The following is a 21,244-nucleotide window of genomic DNA, read 5'->3' as shown; positions in this document are numbered from 1 at the left end:
TTCAGCTAGTAGTCAAATATTTAACCATATGCACCACTCAGAGACTCCCTGATGCCAATATTGATAACCAAATCAATACCAATGTCAGCACCAATAGTAATACTATATTAGTGCTAATAGCAACACTAATTCCAATATTATTAAATGCCAACACTAATACTTCTGCTATTTCTGATACTACCTGAAAACAACCTATACTAGCTCCGTTTTATTGAGCGTTAAGTATATGCCATACACTATGCCAAGAACTTTGTAGGTAATATCACACTTAATCCTCACAAAACTCTTTTGGTGATAAAATATTTAGTGCTTAATATGTGCCAGGCACTCTTCTAAGTGCTTTACAGTTATTTACTTACTTAATTTTCCCTACAGCCCTAAGAAACAGGTACCTGTATTATTCCCATGAATGAGGAAATTGAGGAACCACGAGGTTACATAACTTGCCCAAACTCACGCAGTTAAATATGCTGCAGGGCAAAAAATTTAGGTTTCTCAGACTCTAGGTATTGCGTGTATATGTGTGCTCAGAATTGTGTCAGGATGGTTTTAAAAGCTTTCTGTATGATTTCTACATCTGCTAAAGAAATTTGTGATAATATACTGTGTTTTCGTTAAAGATAATTTTATCCTCACATTTTGCTTCACTTACAATTACCTTTTAAATTTAGAAATATTCTCTCTTGATTTCTCGATTTCAGTGAAGTGACTTGAAATAGGCTTTGAAAACGACACCAAGATTGGGCTACAGTTCAGTGTTGCGAATAACATTGAGGCGGTTTTTTAAAATCTATGACTTTGAAAATAATCCAAAACATTCTTTTGATGAGTACTTCATCATATTTTATTTGTGTATTTCTCTTTAACAGTAGACAAAGATACCAGAACTATTTCCTGATATTGTTCTTGTCAGGCACCACTTTTTTATAGAAATTTCTTTCACTAAACTGGATTTTGGGGAAAGCATAGAGTCTGACGTTCATGGGGAATTTTTAAAGGAATTTGGGTTTTATTATTTTCCTTAGATTCATATTCAGTCGTAGTATTCAGACGGGTGTCCCAAGGAAGGCCTTTGAGACTGAAGTCTGTTTTTCTGCAGATCAACCAAAACTTAATCTGTACAGAGTAAATGTGTAACAGTTTTTCTGAGTCTTAATCCTCTGCTGAAGAGAGGACTGAGGGGTCTAGCTGGTGGTTCGTTTCTCCTTTAATCCTTGCGTTGGCCCATAACTACAATCCACTGTCATTTGCAGCAGAGTTAACATTTTACAGCATAGACCTTTCTGGATGACAGTGACTGAAATCAGACATCCATACATTACAGCTTTCACCAGGTTCCTGAACTGTGAAAGGTCCTACAACCCGGGACCAGTTCAGTCAGGCATCTAATCATATCACAAAGTAGTCCATAGGCTCGACAGAACTCTTATGTGCCTCGGAGGGAATGCAGGAACCACCAGGATTCTTTCACGATTTAAAGCAGTGTTCTTAATCTGAGGTCTGTAGCCTCTCAGGGTGTCTGCTTAGAACTTAGGGGTTTGTCAACCTGATGGGAAAAATTACATAGTTATTTTTACTGATCTTTAGCTGAAATTTAGTATTTCCTTCCTGTAGAGTGAAGAATTAACCTTACCCAAAGAGAGGTCTGGCTTTTGCCCTTGGCTACTGGCAGGTGATCTCCAGGCTCCTGAGATGTCCTGCCTGATAAGTGTCCGTTTGCCTGTGGCCTTTGGCCACTACCACCACCAGTTTCCATCCAGTCAATTCTAACTCCTGGTGCCCCCATGTGTGTTAGAGGAGAACTGTGCTTCCAACGGTTTTCAGTGGCTGATTATTCAGCAGTAGATCACCAGGCCTTTCTTCCGAGGCACCTCTGGATGGACTTGAACTTCAACCGTTTTGGTTAGCAGCTGAGCACATTAACTGATTGTACCACTTTTGGGCATCAGATGGTCTATCAGTGTGATTTATGATGGGGGCTTTGTATCATGCAATATCAACTCTGCTTCCAGGGAGAGTGGAGACTAAAGGTAATAGCCCAACCTCTGGGAGGGGCTGGAAACTAAAGATCAGCCACAGAGGCAGTATCTAATTGAGCCCAGATAAAGACTGTTGGCATCACAGGCTCAGATGAGCTTCCCTGGTTGGCATTACTCCCTGTATATTTCTCACATTGATTTTGGAAAGTAACATGACTTCACAGGGAGAAGACAATGGAAGCTCCATGTCTGCTACTTTTCCTGGACTCTGCCCTATGTACTTCTTCCACGGCTCAGTTTAGTCAGTGTTGTTTCCCTGTAATAAGCCCTAGCCACGAACATAATGGCTTTCATTGAATTCTGTGAGTTCTTCTAGACGATGATCAGGCCTGGGGGTGGTTTTGGGAGCCCTGAACTTGCAATTGTTGTCAGAAATGAGGGTGGCCTCATGTGGACTGTCTCTGTAACCATATGGTTAAACTTGCAGCTGTGTTAGAGGGGACTGTACTCTCTAACTTTGCAATTAGCTTAAACTGATGCTCTTCATATGCCATGAACCACAATAGTATCAGCTGTATTCAAAGACATCACAGGTATTTTCTTTTCACATTGGAGTTGTTACTTGTCTTAGTCATCTAGTGTTGCTATAATGGAAATAACACAAGTGGATGGCTTTAACAAGTAGAAATTTATTCTCTCACAGTCTAGTAGGCTAGAAGCCCAAATTCAGGGCATCAGCTCCAGGGGGCGGCTTTCTCTCTCTGTCAGCTCTAGGGGAAGGTCCTTGTCATCAATCTTCCCCTGGACTAGGAGCTTCTCAGTGCAGGGACCCTGGGTCCAAAGGACATGCTATTTTCCTAGCACTTATTTCCTGGTGGTATGAGGTTTCCATGTCTCTCTGCTCCCTTCTCACTTTTATATCTCAAAAGAGATTGGCTTAAGACACAACCTATTTTTCTAGATTGAGTCCTGCTTCATTAACATAACTACCTCTAATCCTGCCTCATTAACATCATAGAGGTAGAATTTACAATACATGGGAAAATCACATCAGATGATAAAATGGTGGACAATCACACAATACTGGGAATCACGGCCCAGCCAAGTTGACACACATTTTTGGGAGACACAATCCAATCCATGACATTACTGATATTGCAAAATATCATTTATCTCTTTCTATTTTGAAATGATGCTAATTATTAGACCTACTGCTGTATCCTGAAATTTAACGCCTTAGTAAACCACATTTTACATTTAAGAAGCAATGGAATAATACTTCTGTAATAAGTACTTACCTATTACATTTAAAAATATTTTGATAACTGTATTTTAATATAATTTATTTCCAATTCTATCCATTTTATTTTTATAGATTTTAAAACATTTTTCTGAAAGGAGTCCACAGTCTGCCAAAATGGTACATGGCACAAAATAGGTTAAGAATCTCTGAAGAGTTGGTACAAATGTGTGTGGACAGAGAGAAACTCTGGTCAAATGCAGTCTCCAAGCCTGTGGTGTCCTAGAGAATGTTATGAAAGAGAGACAGAGCACCTTATTTTCCCTTCCTGGATTCAGCAAGGATGACTCATTGTCAGTTTAACAGATTTGAATCAGAAATGTTGAACATGAAGAATATGGGCCAGCCATAGCCAGGGATGTGAGCAGATTTCAAGGGACAATGGCCAATAGCACTTCTGCCCACAGCATATCAAGCATGAACCCAGGTAGGCTGTGACTTTTCTATGGATCTTGCCAAGCAACCACCCATGTAATTTCTGCACAAGTTTACCTGTGTTGCTAAGTACTCCTGTTCCCAACTTGAGGGGGATAATGTGTAAAACACATTGACTCAACTTAGGTCCTTATTCTTAAAGGTGTATACAGGAGAATCTAGCTTTTACTTTTCAAAATTTAATATGAATCTAACAGTATTACCTCTATTCAGAGCTTGACTCCATGACTTGGGACAGCTATTATCTTGAGATAATTACTTCATTCTCTGATTACTCATTGACAAAAGCTTTTATTTAAAAGAGCATAACCTTAAAATAGAAATAATTTGGGAAAATTATGTGTATCAGCTGGGATTAAGATCTGCTGCATACAATTAGAAACCCCAAATCACTGCAACGTAAACAAGATAGATATTTATTTTCTCTTGTGTTAAAAATATGCCTGGAGTAAGAAGTTCAGGACTAGTACAACTGGACCAAAGCAAAAGCTAAGACACATCCAAACACTTTGAGGGACAGAGTAGGTAGGGGTGGGGCCTGGGGACTATACTTTTGGAGGACAACTAGGTCAATTGGCATAACGAAGTTCATAAGAAAATAATCTGCATCCCACTTTGGTGAGTGGCATCCAGGGTCTTAAAAGCTTGCAGCTAGCCTTCTTCCAGCTAGCCTTCTAAGATGCATCAATTGGTCCCATCCCACTTAGAGCAAAAGAGAATGAAGAAAACCAAAGACACATGGAAAATATTAGACCAAGAGACTAAAGGATCACATAAACCAGAGACTCTACCAGCCTGAGACCAGAAGAACTAGATGGTGCCCAGCTATCACCAATGACCACCCTTACAGGGAACACAACAGAGAGCCCTAGACAGAGCAGGAGAAAAGTGTGGAGCAGAACTAAAATTCACGTAAAAAGACCAGACTTAATGGTCTGACAGAGACTGGAGGAACTCCCAAAATTGTGGCCCCCAGATGCTCTGTTAACCCAGAACTGAAACCGTTCCTGAAGCCCACTCTTCAGACAAAGACAGGACTATAAAACAAAAATAATACACCTGAGGAGTGTGCTTCTTGGTTCAATCAAATACATGGGACCAAATGGGCAGCTCCTGACTGCAGGCAGAATGAGAAAGCAGGAAGGGACACGAACTGGTTGAATGGACACAGACAGCCCAGGGTAGAAAGGGGGAGTATGCTTTCACATTGTGGGGATTGCAACTAATGTCACAAAACAATATGTGTATAAATTTTTGTGTGAGAAATTGACCTGTATACTTCCACCTAAAGCACATTAAAAAAAAAAACAAAAAAAAAACCCAGAACTAGTGTGGCAGGTCTGTAAAGTAACTGGCCCAGACTCCCTCTATCTTTGTGCTACTCCATCCTTAGCAAGTTACATTTAGTCTCTAATTTGCCTCGTGATTTATTACGGCTGATTGAGCTCTAGCCATTGTATCTGCATTCCAGAAGAAGGAGGAAAGAGGAAGGATAAACAAGTTCTTCTGCCAACTAAGGTAGCTTTCTTTTAGCAACCTTCTCAGTAATCCCATTCAACATTTCTTCATAGACTTCATTGATAAGAACTTGGTTACATGATCATACCTAGGTGTAAGGATGGGAAAAGTAATCTCATAATCAGGTGTATTGTTTCCAATAAAATCGTTCTATTTCTAAAGAAGAAAGGAGAATGGATATTAGGCAGCAGCTTGTGGTCCCTGTGACTATATGTGTATATATATGGGACTTTAAGCATGTACATGCTTTAGAGTGGCACTCAAGAAAGAGCACTGGACTAGCAGACAAAAGTCCTGGGTCCCAGTCCTACCTCTACTTTTCACCGACAATACCTTGAACAAATCACTTCTTTGAAGTTCAGTTCTTTCATTTATAATCTGGATGTGTCCATTCTTTCCCTTTCTGCTTTCTAATTGTTGTGAACCTTAACTGAAATAATGTATATGAATGCACTTTTAAAACTAGAAAAACCAGAAAAACCAAACCCATTGCCATTGAGTCAATTCTGATTCATAGCGACCCTATAGGACAGGGTAGAACTGCCCCATAGGATTTCCAGGGAGCGCCTGGTGGATTTGAACTGCCGACCTTTTGGTTAGCAGTCGTAGCTCTTAACCACTATGCATTGCACAATGCAAGATGCTTTGTGCTTCAGGAGGCATGGGAGCTGTAGCCAGGAAGGTCTCTTCAGCAGATCTTCCAGTAAACGACACCTAAAACTTTGAGGCAAGAAACAACCCCCATCTCTATATTGACTTTTCAACTTGTGATAATGTATTTTCTAAGATTAGATGGAAATTAAACTATGGTATTTTTTCATCGGATCATTAATGATGCCAGCTACATGTACTATATAATAGCTGCAAAAGTGGACTCAAATGTACCAACGATTGTGAAGATAACAGAAGACTGGGCAACAGTTCATTCTGTTATATGTAAGGTTGCCATGAGTCAGAGATGACTTGATGGCAATGAACAACAAAATGACAACCTGTACTATAGTTGTGATATAGGTAAGGAAATAAATTTTAAATGATAATATTATATCTTGTGGCCGATATCTTCAATGGAAGTCTTGGTAACTGTTGAGAAGAATCAACTCTTGTTAGCTGAAGCAGAAAGGATGTTGTTTCAATTTACTAGGGTTACTGTAACAATAAACGGCGAATATACACATGGACCTCGCCAGATGGAACACACAGAAATCAAATTGACTACATCTGTGGAAAGAGACGATGGAAAAGCTCAATATCATCAGCCAGAACAAGGCCAGGGGCTGACTGTGGAACAGACCATCAATTGTTCATATGCAAGTTCAAACTGAAACTGAAGAAAATCAGAGCAAGTCCATGAGAGTCAAAATATGACCTTGAGTATATCCCATCTGAATTTAGAGACCATCTTAAGAATAGATTTGACGCATTCAACACTAGTGACTGAAGACCAGATGAGTTGTGGAATGACATCAAGGATATCATACATGAAGAAAGCAAGAGGTCATTGCAAAGACAGGAAAGAAAGAAAAGACCAAGATGGATGTCAGAGGAGACTCTGGAACTTGCTCTTGAACGTCAAGCAGCTAAAGCAAAAGGAAGAATTGATGAAATAAAGGAACTGAAGATTTCAAAGGGTGTCTCGAGAAGACAAAGTAAAGTATTATAACGACGTGCAAAGAACTGGGGATGGAAAACCAAAAGGGAAGACCACGCTCGGTGTTTCTCAAGCTGAAAGAACTGAAGAGAAAATTCAAGCCTTGAGTTGCAATAGCGAAGGATTCCATGGGGAAAATATTAAACGACGCAGGAAGCATCAAAAGAAGATGGAAGGAATACACAGAGTCATTATACCAAAAAGAATTAGTCAATATTCAACCATTTCAAGAGGTGGCATATGATCAGGAACCGATGGTACTGAAGGAAGAAGTCCAAGCTGCTCTAAAGGCATTGGCGAAAAACAAGGCTCCAGGAATTGTTGGAATATCAAATGAGATATTTCGACAAAGAGATGCAGCGCTGGACGGGCTCACCCGTCTATGCCAAGAAATATGGCAGACAGCTTCCTGGCCAACTGACTGGAAGAGATCCATATTTATGCCTATTCCCAAGAAAGGTGATCCAACCGAATGTGGAAATTATAGAACACTATCATTAATATCACATGCAAGCAAAATTTTGCTGAAGATCATTCAAAAACGGCTGCAGCAGTATATCGACAGGGAACTGCCAGAAATTCAGGCTGGTTTCAGTAGAGGACATGGAACCAAGGATATCATTGCTGAGGTCAGGTGGGTCCTGGCTGAAAGCAGAGAATACCAGAAGGATGTTTACCTGTGTTTCATTGACTATGCAAAGGCATTCAACTGTGTGGATCATAACAAACTATGGATAACATTGCGAAGAATGGGAATTCCAGAACACTTAATTGTGCTCATGAGGAACCTTTACATAAATCAAGAGGCAGTTGTTCGGATAGAACAAGGGGATACTGATCGGTTTAAAGCCAGGAAAAGTGTGCATCAGGGTTGTATTCTTTCACCATACCTATTCAATCTGTATGCCGAGCAAATAATCCGAGAAGCTGGACTATATGAAGAAGAATGGGGCATCAGGATTGGAGAAAGATTCATTAACAACCTGCGTTATGCAGATGACACAACCTTGCTTGCTGAAAGTGAAGAGGACTTGAAGCACTTACTGATGAAGATCAAAGACCACAGCCTTCAGTATGGATTGCACCTCAACATAAAGAAAACAAAAGTCCTCACAACTGGACCAATGAGCAACATCATGATAAACGGAGAAAAGATTGAAGTTGTCAAGGATTTCATTCTACTTGGATCCACAGTCAACAGTCATGGAAGCAGCAGTCAAGAAATCAAAAGACGCATTGCATTGGGCAAATCTGCTGCAAAGGACCTCTTCAAAGTGTTGAAGAGCAAAGATGTCACCCTGAAGACTAAGGTGCGCCTGTCCCAAGCCATGGTATTTTAAATTGCATCATATGCATGTGAAAGCTGGACAATGAATAAGGAAGACCAAAGAAGAATTGACGCCTTTGAATTGTGCTGTTGGCGAAGAATATTGAATATACCATGCACTGCCAAAAGAACGAACAAATCTGTCTTAGAAGAACAGACAGAATGCTCCTTAGAGGCAAGGATGGCAAGACTGCATCTTACATACTTTGTCCATGTTGTCAGGAGGGATCAGTACCTGGAGAAGGACATCATGCTTGTCAGAGTACAGGGTAAGTGGAAAAGAGGAAGACCCTCAACGAGGTGGATTGACACAGTGGCTGCAACAATGAGCTCAAGCATAACAACGATTGTAAGGATGGCTCAGGACCGGGCAGTGTTTCGTTCTGTTGTGCATAGGGTTGCTATGAGTCTTAACCGACTCGCGGGCACCTAACAACAACAACAACAACAACTGTAACAAGGTACCTCAACTGGGTAGTTTAAAACAAAAGAAAATTTTGCTTCCAGTTCTGGAGGTCAGAAGTCTGAATTCAGCATATTGGCAGGACCGTGCTGTCTCCCAAGTTTCTAGAGGAAGATCCTTCTTTGTCTCTTCCAGCTTCTAGTAGCCCCAGGCGTTTCTTGGCTTGTGGGAGCGTAACATCAATTTCTGCCTGCCGTTTCACAGGATTGTCTTCCTTCTGTGTCTCTCTTTGTCTTCACATGGTGTTCTTCCTGTGTCTGTTTCTCTCCCTCTTCTCTTTTTTATAAGGACATCAGTCATATTGAATTAGGGCCCACCCTACTCCAGTTTGACATCATCTGAAGTAATTATATCTGCAAAGATTCTATTTCCAAATAAGGTCACATTTACAGAAAGGGAGGGTTAGGACTTAAACATATCTTTTTTGGGAGACACCCGTCAACCTATAACGGATGTATTACAGGATTTAAAATGACTTAAAGAACCACTGGGGGCAGGGAGCTGAAGAAATAGCCCCTAGGCTGAGCTTCTAGGGACGACCCCCAAAGCTCTGAGGGAACTGCTCTGCTGATCCTGCCATGATCAAGAGCCATCTGCTAAGTAAGGAGTCTTGCTTGAGTTTTCCGCTCTAGAATCATACTGCTGCAGCCTCAGTCTGATCCAGCTTGATCCACACCAGCAAAAGGCACCTAACCTCAATCAATCCAGAACCCTATCTTTAAGGGAGTCCAAGAAATACAGCTTTTATCTTTACAACCTCTGCTAGAAAGAAAAACACCTAGATGCAAGTTGGAATAGATGTTGGATGTGTCAGTCCACATATCTGCTAGAGTGAATTTTAGAATACTTATGAAATGGGAAGTGCTATTTGAAGTCCAAAAACACTAGCTACGTGTCTTAGAGATGAAATGATTTCAGTGTGACATAATATAATCATAGCAGAAGATTGAATGAGGAGGCAGGAAGCATAGGAAATATTCACATAAATGTATCTGTTGCATGTTATTTTTAAGTTAATACATTTGCATTAGCATTAAACCCAAGTTAGGCATGTGGGTGTTTCATTGAGAATATTATTTGCTCATATATATAAACTCTATGACTTTCTGTTTGCTTCTGTTGATTAGGACCAAATTAACTTACTCATTTTAATGTATTTACACATCATGACAAAACCACAGTAATTAAAGTTCAACATGTACCTAGAGGTGATCTAATGAAATTTTACTGAGTAGGAAGGTTCCTAATAATTATCTTTCTGCTTGAGCAGCTTAGTTAATAAAACAGAAGGTGTTCAAAAATAAGAATAGGCTAGAGTCATAGAAGAATGACCGCAGTTCTTAATGATTCTAAAAAATATTGTGGAAAAGAAAAGATATTCATTAGAGTGAAAAACAGTTTTGATGTTGCGGGTCAGCCCAGCTTCTGAGAAGGGCAGATTTTCAACCTGATAATGTGGAACATCCCCAGGCAATAGGGCTATGACCACTCCCTGATTGGTGTATTGGAGTAAACAAATATGGTCAATGGATGGAAGAATCAGATTGATGTTTCCAAGACTGCTTTGTTGCTTTTAGTTGCCATTGAGTCAGTTCCGACTTACGGTAACCCTGTGTGTGCAGAGCAGAACTGCTCCATAGGGTTTTCAAGGCTATTACTTTTTGGAAGCAGATCACCAGGCCTGTCTTTAGAGACACCTCTGGGTGAGTTTGAACTGCCAACATTTTGGCTAGTAGTTGAGTGATTAACAGCTTGCACCACACAGATACTCCCCCAAGACTTCTGAGGCAGGGCTTATAAAGAAGGTAGAGGAGAAGCAAAGACGAGGACAATGGGACAGTGAGAATATCCTTTCTAAAATCTGTTTCGTTTTCCCCTAGGAGAATGGTTCTCAAAATTTTTGGTCTCAGAAATGCAAATCAAAACCACAAGGAGATACCATCTCATCCCGGCATTACTGGCACAAATTAAAAAAAAAACAGGAAATAACAAATGTTGGAGAGGCCGCAGGGAGATCGGAACTCTTACGCAGTGCTGGTGGGAATGAAAAATGATACAACTATTTTGGAAAAAGATATGGCGCTTCCTTAGAAAACTAGAAATAGAAATACCGTATGATCCAGCAATCCCAGTCTTAGGAATATATCCTAGAGAGATAAGAGTTGTCACATGAATAGACATATGTACACCCATGTTCACTGGAACATTGTTCACAATAGCAAAAAGATGGAAACAACCTAGATGCCCATCAACAGATGAATGGATAAACAAACTATGGTTCATATACACAATAGAGTATTAAACAATGATAAAGAACAGTGATGAATCTGCGAAGCATGTCATAACATGGATGAATCTGGAGGGCATTATGGTGAGTGAAATAAGTCAATCACAAAAGGACAAATACTGTATGAGGCCACTACTGTAAAAACCCCTGAAAAGGTTTACACACAAAAAGAAACAATCTTTGATGGTCACAGGGAGTGAAGAGGTGGGAATGGGAAAACACTAAATAGACAATAGATAAGTGGTAATTTTGGTGAAGGGTAAGACCATACACAATACTGGGGAAGACAGCACAACTTGTACAAGGCAAGGTCATGGAAGCTCCATAAACACATCCAAACTCCCTGAGGGTCTGAATTGCTGGGCTGAGGGCTATGGGGACCACAGTCTCGGGGAACATCTAGCTCAGTTGGCATAACGTAGTTTATAAATAAAATGTTCTACATACTACTTTGGTGAGTAGTGTCTGGGGTCTTAAAAGCCTGTGAGCGGCCATCTGAGATACTCCCCTGGTCTCACCCCTTTGGGAGCAAGAACGAAGAAAACTAGACATACAAGGGAAAGATGAGTCTAAAGAATTAATGGACTACATCTACCACGGCTTCCACCGGACTGAGTCCAGTACAGCTCGATGGTGCCTGGCTACCACCACTGACTGCTCTAACAGAGATTACAATAGACGGTCCTGGACAGAGCTGGAGAAAAATGTAGAACAAAATTATAACTCAGAAAAAAAGACCAAACTTACTGGCCTGACAGAGACTGGAGAAACCCTGAGAGTATGGCCCCTGGACACCCTTTTAGCTCAGTAATGAAGTCACTCCTGAGGTTCACTTCTCAGCCAGAGATTAGACATGTCCATAAAACAAAAAAGACTAAAAGGGCACAGCAGCCCAAGGGCAAGGCCTGGAAGGCAGGAAAGCTGGTAATAGGGAACCCAAGGTTGAGAGGGGAGAGTGTTGATATGTCGTGGGGCTGTTAACCAATGTCATAAAATGAGATGTGTACTAACTGTTTAATGAGAAACTAGTTTGTTCTGTAAACCTTCATCTAAAGTACAATAAAAAAAAAAAGTAAAGAAAAGCAAAAGGAAAAAAAAATTGGGGTCTCAGAATCTTTTTAAACTCTTAAAAATTATTGAGACCCACAAAGAGCTTTTGTTTAGGTAAGTTATATCTCCCGATATTTATCATATTCAAAATCAAAACTTAGAGATTTTAAAAAGTATTAATTTTTTAAAAATAATAATAATCTATTATATGTTAACATGAAGGTTATTTGCAATTTAAACCCATGTCAATGAACTTTTTGTACTATATTACATTAAAATCCATTGGTCTATTTTGTACTTTGACTGGATCTTTTACCAGTTCGTGATTTTGTAAAATCATTTATTGGTAATTTGGAAAATACTAGTCCACTGAATTATGCAAATATTCCAAAGGTTGATACATTATATATATTTAATAGTCTATTGTGTTTTCAGAGATTTACATAGCAGTTTAGTTTCCCGTTCAGCAATTTCCATACAAATTTTTCAGTGACATTGGTTACGTTCTTCACAATGCATGAACATTCTCATTATTTCCATTCTGGTTGTTCCATTTCCATTAATCTAGCTTCCCCGTGCCCTTACATTCTCATCTTTGAAAGTAATTGTTGACAGTTTGGTCTCATATAGGTGATTTTTTAAAGATGCATAGTAATATTCATTATTTATTGAGCCAATTTGTTATTTCGGTTAGTTTTAACCTCAGGGATTAGTTTTGGTTCAAGGTTTGAAGAGTATCTCAGGGCAAGAGTCTTGGGGAGCCCTCCAGTCTTAATCAGTCTAGCAGGTCTGTTTTTTTTTTTTGAATTTGAGATTCTGTTCCACATTTTTCTCCCAGTCTATCAGGGCCCATCTGTTGTGGCTCTGATTAGAATGCTTGGTAGTGGTAGCTGAGCACCATCTAGTTCTTCTGGTCTCAGGGTAGATGAGTCCACTGTTCGTGTAGACTAATTGTCCTATTGACTAGTTTCTTCTTTGAGTCTTTGGTTTCCTTCTTGCTCTTTTTCTCCAGATGAGTACAGAGCAATAGTTGTATCTTGATGGCTGCTTGAAAGCTTTTAAGGTCCAGACACTACTCTCCAAACTAGGATGTAGAACATAACTTTATCAACTATATTATATAGTTGCTGGAGATATTCCACGAGACTATGATCCTAATCCTTTAAACCCAGAAATCCAATCCTGTGAGGTGTTTGGTTATGTCTATGAAGTATCCGTAACTGTGCCTTTATGTGCTTTATTATATATGTGAATATATATGCATACAGTCACACAGATGGAAATACATATACATACACCTATATATACACATATTACAATGTATTTTTTTTTTAAATCACATTTGTTAATGTCACTACTGGCTTCATCAGAAAAATTCTAGCAATTGGGAAACTGTCAATCTTAAGGTGGCAGACAGAAGTTTTCCAGAATTCTAATTTTCACTTGAATATTGAATTTTATCATTGTTGACAAATCCTATCAGTTGTTTTCTTTGAAGTGACAGTCTCACTTTATTCATTTTTTGAGAATATATCTGCCAAATACCCATGTTTGAATTAGCATAGTTTTTCTGTCGGTTGTTCTTTCAAGTAGAAAATGAAAAAAAGTAGCTAGTTCAGCTTGTAATTCAAACAATTGGACAAATACTTTTTCCGAAGACACCCATTGTACTTCTTCCGTATATAGAAGTGCTTTATGTGTACTTCACATTTCATTACACAAAATATACTGTATTTTTACATAAATAACGCACACTTTCTATGGTTGTTTGCCAACTGCTCCTTCCCCCCATGAGGTATTTTCATAGTCGTGTTAATTTTTTTTTTTACAGCAACATGTAAAAAAAAAAAAAATTGGCGTAGCAGCACTTATGAAAATGTATTGCAGGGGGAGGGAGTGGTTGTCTAAAAACGGTGTGGGGGTGGTGTCTGATCTCCTCTAACTTCACAAGGGGGACAGAGAATCAAGATCAACAGCCCAAGGCTGATTCTGTGAGGCAGAGGTCAGACATGCCTCCTCTCTCCGCCATCTTTACCAATTCTAACACCAAATGTCTCTCCCCAGGTGCTCTCTACTTCTCTGCTGGGTTCAATAATTCATTGCAATGGCCACACAGAACTCACAGACAATACTCATGATTATGAGGTTTATTAGGGAAGTAACAGTTTGCAGTTCAGGTTCGGGAATACTCAGGACACAGTTTTTCCATCTGGACAGCCTCTTCCCAGCCATCATAAGCATGCCTCCTTGGCCCTCAGCCTCTGCCCTGCTCAGACAAGTGTTACAAAGCTCTTTTAGCTCTCCCAGTAAGTGCCCAGAGACACTCTACCAGCAAGCTTCCTGCCCAAAGGCGCTCTCAGCTTTCTCCCTCGGTGGGCTGGGAAGCCCATCACACCATCTCCTGCTGTCATTTCTCTGCCACCGCTTTCTTCTCTGTCTCCTGGTTCCAGGAGCTTCTCAGCACAAGGATTCTGGGTCTAGTGCAGGCGGGGATCCCTGGTCCAGGAGATGCACTCTCCGATCCTGGCTGTTCTTCCTTGGCGGTGATGGAATCCTCTCTCTCACGCCTCTGGGATGGCTCACCACAAGCCTAGCAGGATGGCAAAACTCACCAATCACCTTGGTGGGCCACAATTACCCTATTTGCATAGTCCCACCCAGTCACTTAGGTGAGAGTTGCAAGAACATAGTGAGAAAGGACACACAAAAGTGATCCATTGCACAGCAGGTTGGCAAATAAATGTAGAAGGCACGTGTTATTTGGGTAAAAATACGGTACCCCAGGATCAAGATGTAAAAAAAGTAATAATTTTTCCTGCTTCGTCAAGGACATTCTTAAGTGAAAGTGGCATTTTTTCCCTTGTGAATGCCTCATGGTGAAGAATACAATGCCTACTAGTATAGTTAATGTCACTGGCTTGATTTGTGCTAAAATGGCAGTAGTTTTGTCCATTGTTGCTTTTGTATCATGAGTGCAAATCTCAACAGAGGAAAAAGGGCAAATAATGCTTTAGTTTTGTCATGTTTCATACTGTCGGTTGTATGAAACCCCTGAAATACTGCTGCAGTAGTATTTGAACTGACAGTCCCTAGGCAGCTTTGATATTGGTTTGTGGTAACTGTCATAGCCAGGGACAGTTTTGTAGCAAGGAAGCCACCATCTGTGCTAGACCCAATACATGAAATATTAAAGCAATCTTAGATTATTATTTATTAATCATGTATTGCTACTTGAGAAATCAAAACTTATTAGCTTGAAGAAAACTTTATTTTGTTAGCATTTCCAAGATTACCTTCTTGGTGTTCTTCTAATATACACTCTTTCTGGACCATCTCACCCATGCCTATGGCTTTAGTGCCCATCATCTTGAACACAGTCAGTTCCAGGTTCTGTACCTCTTACTAAGAAGTCCTCCGAGTTCTGAGCTCACATTTCCAGCCATTTTCCTGGCACTTTCCCCTGGATGTCTTACAGGCACCTCAAATTCAAACCCCCCACCAAAAACCAAAAAAAAACAAAAAACCAGTTGCCCTGAATTCTGACTCATGGCAACCCCATAAGTGTCAGTGTAGAACTATGCTCCATAGTGTTTTCAATGGCTGATTTTTCAGAAGTAGATTTCCAGGCCTTTCTTCTGAGGTGCTTCTGGGTGGACTAGAATTCCCAACCTTTCGGTTGGCAGCCAAGTGCATTAACTGTTTGCAACACCTGGGGACTCCAAATTGTTCCAAATTGCACATTTTTTCCTCTCAAACCTACTGCCCCTCCTCTGTTTTCTCTCTTAGGTGCCCAAACCAGAAACTTGGAAGTCAATCCTAGACTCTCTTTCTCCCCAATTCCATAACTAATTGAGCCTTAGGTCTTGTTGACTATGTTTTCTATCTTTTGGATCATCTTGCTATCCTGCAACTCCATTGCAAGTCCCTGGGTGAATAATTGCCTTTAGTATCCTGACTGGTTTCTCTGCCTTAGATTTGCCCTACCTCAATTCATCCCTCCTTTTAGATACTAGTATTTCTACTTCCTAATGCCAAAAATGGTTATATTAATTCTTCTCACATGGCATGCAGGATCCTTTAGCATCCACTCTTGTCTCTTTCCAGCCTTCTTTCCCATTATTTCTTCCGTTTCCAGTTCCCACAAAGTTCCGTGCTCTTTGGCACTTTGGTGATTTTGCTCATGTAGTCCCCTCTGCATAGAAGCCCTTTGGCTTTCATTTGCCTACCTGAATGTGACGCCTGTTCTTCAGTACACTTTAAGTTTGTAACCTGGCCCTTGAGCCTCCCAGTGCTTCTGCCCAGGGGAAACCCTCCTCAGTGCGCCTGCGCAGCCAACATCTTGCTACCTAAGCACATGAAAGCCCTGCCTCCCCGCCATTTGGGGAGTCGGCTCTGAGGACCTTCCTTCTGGCTCTTTGCTCTGTACATTGCAAATAAAGTTACTTTCTTCTTCTCAAAGGCCCATGTCCAGATTACTGGCAAGTGTGAGCGCGCCGGGAGAGGACCCCCCTTCCCGGGTTCCATAACAAGCACTCAGTGGGAGTACATCCCGATCTTTCAATTTTCGTCCTCTGTGTAGTCCCACAACTCCTTGTGCGTATCTCCGTTATAGAATTTATTACACTGTATGGTTATCGTTGATTTTCTTGCTTGTCTCCATCAATAAACTTCATCTTTTAGCACAGAGTCATGTAATGTTCATTTTTTTCCTCTGGTGCCTATAGCAGTGCTGGGCACATAATAGAAATAAGTAAAAATTGTATTAAACTAACTGGGTAAAATAATTTTTATTAGAAGGAATGAAAAATTTTATGTCTTCAAGGATTTTTTTGAGAGGGGAGGTGTCTATATGATACTGCATCACTATATTAAAAAATTATGGTGGAATAATGCTACATTTTTATGTAATATAATTTCACATTTTTTTTTTTTTTAAGTATTGATTAGGTTTCTACTGGATTCATCCATTTGCCTCCTTTGTGGAAGTAGCATGATATAATTATGCAATGGATAATAAAGGGTCCTTGAAATGGGATGGGGTCCATAAGAAAGTTGTTTTTGCTTAAATGCTTCCTTTTTCAAGGGATGAGCCAAAGTACTCCTGTGCTGCAGTTTCTAACTGCCTGACACTGGTTGGGTGGAGTGGGGTTTGGGTAGGGCAAATTGTGCCATTAAGCTGAATCCTAGAAAAAAAAAGAGAGAGGGATTGAAAATCCAGGAGTATGAAGGGGGTCCTTTCTCCTCGAATATCTGGGAAGGCCTGTTAATAACACTGTCTTGAAGATCAAGGCACCCATGATTACTATAAGCCCCAGCTTTAGGATTATTTTCATCCTAGATTTTCTCAACTATGGCTGAATTGTAGAAATCAAGAGGCAGAATCGGGGATTCCACCGGGGGGTGATGCTGTAGGAATCACACTTAAGCCATTTTTTGGGAGACTCATGAAATAAAAGAGCATCGTTAGGAGGATCTCACAATTTTATGTTGTCTCCTGGGAACTCTTGAAAACATACAGAAATGATTTCTTGGATGTGAAGAGTCTTCAGTATTTCACGGTTTAATTGTGAGGATTTACTTTAGCAAATTAGATTTATCCACTGAAGACTCCCACCTGAAATGTGAAGCGGAGGAGAATTTGGTTCTGACAAGCAATGTTTCAGAGTTGTCCCCGGGAGGCCCCTGGCTGTGTTGACTGGGGAAATCTTTTGATGTTTCAGAAGGCTTCTTAGCACAATCCTTTCTTTGGCCTATTTTTCTTCTTTTTTTTTCTTTTGTTGAAGTTGGTCCCTCATTTCATTATACTTACTGCCACAAGATAACTGACGTATATTTTACTCACACCTATGTTGAGCTGAACACTTTATCCTACTCAAAGATCATTCTCTTCCATAGTAAATACTTAATTTTATCCCAACTTTTTGAAAACAAGGCTTTTTTCATTTTCAAGGATAAACAATTTATTCTTTAACCCTATGGTTTAGATGGATAATATATGTTCATTTCTTTTCACATCTGGGTGTATTTACATAAATATTATTTTACTCCTTTTATTACAGAGTCTCAGTTTTTATTCTATCAAATATATTTCATAAGGTATCTTCATGGTTGGTATGATCACTAAATGCAGAACAATGCCTCATATGCCAGCACATCTTTTAAATAATATATCAACATCATATTTTGCCATTTTGACAAAATTTCTCTTTAACCCCTAAGTATAGATTTTGATTCCCCAACACATTTTGTTGTCCATGATTAATATCTCAATTTGTATAATTTCTTTATATTGTGTGGTTTATATAACTGTTTCAAACAATGTGATCACAGAATGTAAAACAACATAACAAGAGAGAAATGCATAGAACTTGAGTCTCTTGCATTTGATTGTATTATTGATTTAATGGTAATCTTATTAACTGTGTAACTTTCCAAAGTGTTTCCAAACGTTACTTCATATTGCTAAGCAGAGAAGCTGTCCTTTGGAAAGCTGTACTGATAATTTTGCAGAAAGGACACAGTCATTGCAAAGTACGTTTTAGCTAGAAGCTAAAGCAAATAAAAGCTGCAAATGAACCAATAAAAAAAGAAAGAGAAAGGCATTTGGAAAATAAATCCTGTGATTCACTTAGAGAAGAACTGTATGTTTCCTTTACCTGTTATAGTGGTATACCAGCTGGCTGGCCAGCCCCTAAAACCTTCATATCCTGTTTTCCAATTATAGAGCTACCATTTAATGCATCTCCAGTGTTGAGCAATGACATTTTGGATCATTTAACTAACTTCTTTGTGCAGGTTACCCTCCTTTATCAGAACCATAAAAATGAGACTGACGGCAGCCTTTATAGTCACTGTGAAGAATAGCCTAATAAGTTGGTGAGTCATGAACTCATTCTTTCCTGTTGCCCAGTATTTCTAGCAAAGCTGAAAGGTCGAAGGGAAAAGTAACCATACATTTTGTAAACAGACAAAGAGACGTAGTGACAATGTTAACTCTGACAATATTAAAGCCAGTATGAAAAATAATGTGTTTACCATATCTTAAAATCAAAGTAATCACTGCATAGTAATGAGGCTTAAATTTGTGTGATCAGGTGAAATCATGTATATATATCTGCTGGAAAATATACTCAAAATCACCTGGAGCCACAATAATTTGCAGAATTTTTCACCTTAGAAAATTGCTCCATAGACTGTTTATTTTAAACCATCTTTGTGTAGTATTTTAATAATATAAGATGACCAGTTAAATGTTTTCTGCTCACTATTACTATAACATTAGATGAGTGAATAACATAAATACACTTCTGTGTTCTGCCACTGATAAGGCTGGCATGGTAAAAGGCTTCCTCCTTTGTTTTCAGGATTTAAATTATTGGGTTGGACAGTGTTATGGATTGAATCATGCCCCCCATCAAGAAGATATGCTGAAGTCTGAAGCATTGGTACCTGCAAATGTGACCTCATTTGGAAACAGTCTTTGAAGATGTTATGATTTAAGTTAACACAAGGTTATACTGGGGTAGGATGTATCCTAACCCAATATGAATGGTGTCCTCATAAAAGAGAAGATACATGGAGGCACAGAGGGAAGATGGCCATGTGAAGATGGAGGCAGAGATTGGAATGACCTATAAGCCAAGGAATGCCAAGGATTGCCAGCTGGCAGTCACTGGAAGCTAGGAGAGAGGTAGGGAACAGATTCTTCCTCAGAGCCCTCAGAAGTCAGTACTGTGATTTCAGACTCCTAACCACCAGAACTGTGAGAAAATAAATTTCTGTTCTTATAAGACACCGATTTGTGGTACTCTGTAATGGCGGCCTTAGGAAACAGATATATTGAGAGAAATAACTGCATACCTAAATTCTTTCTGATGGGGACAACACTTTCAAAAGAATTTAGACTTAAGCTCTCTTTTTCTGAGATTTGAGTGGTCAAAAAGGAAATCCAAATCCTAAATCTACCTTTTTCTACTGTATTCCAGAAGAAATCACATTTTCATACTGGTTTTTGCCAGGTAATATCGTGAGGGTATTCAGACCGTATGTTCACAAATGACATAAAATTTTGATTTTTGATGCATCGTCTCCAAATGTGGTTATACCTAGCATCTCGGTGATGGGATGCATCGCATACCTTTAAATGCACATCTTGTCATTGGATTACGTTGTCACGGGTTAATATTTTAGAATAAATCCTGCAATTACCTTGTGAAGATTGCATTGTAGTATGTGTGTGGGGGAGGGGGAGTGTTAAAAATATTACTTTGCCAAGTGTTAATATTTACATAATTTTTGTAACCCATTATGCGTATTTCTTCCATTTTAAATGAAATGAGAGTCTCAAAAAAAAAAAAAAAAAGAAAGAAAGAAACCGGCTCTTTCTTGACCTCTGAGAGCCTTTAAGAAAAAAAGAAATACAAATAATACACGTGAGAACCTAAATGGTTTTTCCCTGGAAATAACTGTGTGGTTTATAGAGGCGTGAAGTAAGATTCAAGGAAAGAGTCTTACCTAGAAATTAGGCAGGGGGAGTTGGGACTAAAAAAAAAGGAAGAAAGAAAAAGACAGAGAGATACAGTGAGGTGCAGAGGTAGAGAGAGAGAGAACTTAAGACATCAGAGTATGCACATTAGCTAGACATGATTTCAAAAAGAGTTGTTCACCTTTTGATTATCTAAGCATTGACTGGGACACATTTACCATTTTATCTATCCTAGTTTAACCTGAAGGGGCCTGTATGATGCAATGGTTAAGCATTGCTAACTGAAAGGTCAACACTTTGAACCCACCAGCTGCTCCACTGGAGAAAGATGCGGTGGTCTGCTTCTATAAACATTACAGCATTGGAAACCCTATGGGGCAGTTCTACTCTGTCCTGCAGGGTAGCTGAGTTGGAATCCACTCAACAGCAATGGGTTTGGTTATTGCTTTTTTTTTTTTTTAGTTTATCTTGGGAGTCTTTGGGTGGTACAAACAGTTAATGCTCTCAGCTGCTAACTGAAAGGCTGGTGGTTTGAATCTACCCAGAGGCACCTCAGGAGAAAGCCCTGGCAATGGACTTCTGAAAAATCAGCCATTGAATACTCTATGGAGCACAGTTCTACTCTGACACATATGGGGTTGCCATGAATTGGAATTGACTCAACGGCATCTGGTAGTTTAACCTGGGAATGCCCCCTTTCAGCAAAGCACAGATACAGTTTTGTTTGAACCCTGAAAAGTGTTAATATT

General features: G+C 39.6%; 1 long non-coding RNA gene across 2 annotated transcripts in view; it reads left to right on the top strand.

Moving 5' to 3' along the window:
• LOC126075769 (uncharacterized) overlaps window positions 1-21,244 on the top strand; it is a 99,067-nt gene that overhangs the window by 43,529 nt on the left and 34,294 nt on the right. The window contains exon 1 of one of the 2 annotated variants that reach the window (XR_007517261.1): window positions 19,406-19,700. The exons of the other annotated variant lie outside the window; for it this stretch is intronic. This is a non-coding gene — a long non-coding RNA (uncharacterized LOC126075769). Of the gene's footprint in view, window positions 1-19,405; window positions 19,701-21,244 lie in introns of those variants that run through there. 2 annotated transcript variants of the gene reach the window in all.

The sequence above is a fragment of the Elephas maximus genome, chromosome 4, assembly GCF_024166365.1.
Source record: "Elephas maximus indicus isolate mEleMax1 chromosome 4, mEleMax1 primary haplotype, whole genome shotgun sequence".
Lineage (NCBI taxonomy): Eukaryota > Metazoa > Chordata > Mammalia > Proboscidea > Elephantidae > Elephas > Elephas maximus.
This window is presented reverse-complemented; position numbering and strand designations above follow the sequence as displayed.